This window comes from Lepidochelys kempii, chromosome 10 (assembly GCF_965140285.1).
Source record: "Lepidochelys kempii isolate rLepKem1 chromosome 10, rLepKem1.hap1, whole genome shotgun sequence".
NCBI lineage: Eukaryota > Metazoa > Chordata > Testudines > Cheloniidae > Lepidochelys > Lepidochelys kempii.
Window position 1 is genome coordinate 13,952,677 of NC_136389.1, and position 544 is coordinate 13,953,220.

The window sequence follows — 544 nt, forward strand, 5'->3', positions numbered from 1 at the left end:
GGTCTCTTCTTTCCCCGGTGCGGGGCTCAGTTGCCAGGTGGCTTTGCAGCGTGCGAGGTTGGAGACTGCCGCAGGAAGCCCCCAGCCCCTCCCACTACTTGTTGTTTGCTGCCTGGAGTACTCTGGGGGGGGGGGGGGGAGGGGGGAGAGGGAGGCGCATGGGGTGGGAGGGTGCCTGTGCTATATTCTCCTCCCCGGGATTATTTCACACTCCAGACAGCTCAAGAACCCTGCCTGGGAGTTCCGATTCCTCGCTCCGATCGGCAGAGCCGGTGCCGGCCCCCCGGGGATTTAAACCTGGCCTGTCTCCCGTGCAAAGTGGGGAAGAAACTGCACCAGGCCGCCTGTGATCTTGCAATATTGCTCCGATTTTTTTTTTTTTAACCTCACCCCAGCCGGGGCGGCGGGGGAGGGAAAAGCGGGGGGCATTTTTCAGCAAGAGAAACATTTCGGTCCCTATAAATAAAGATCCATTTACTGGGGGGGAGGGAGGGAAAGGGTAGTGGAGGACCGGGGGAGGGGGGCGATCTTGCAATACATAAAT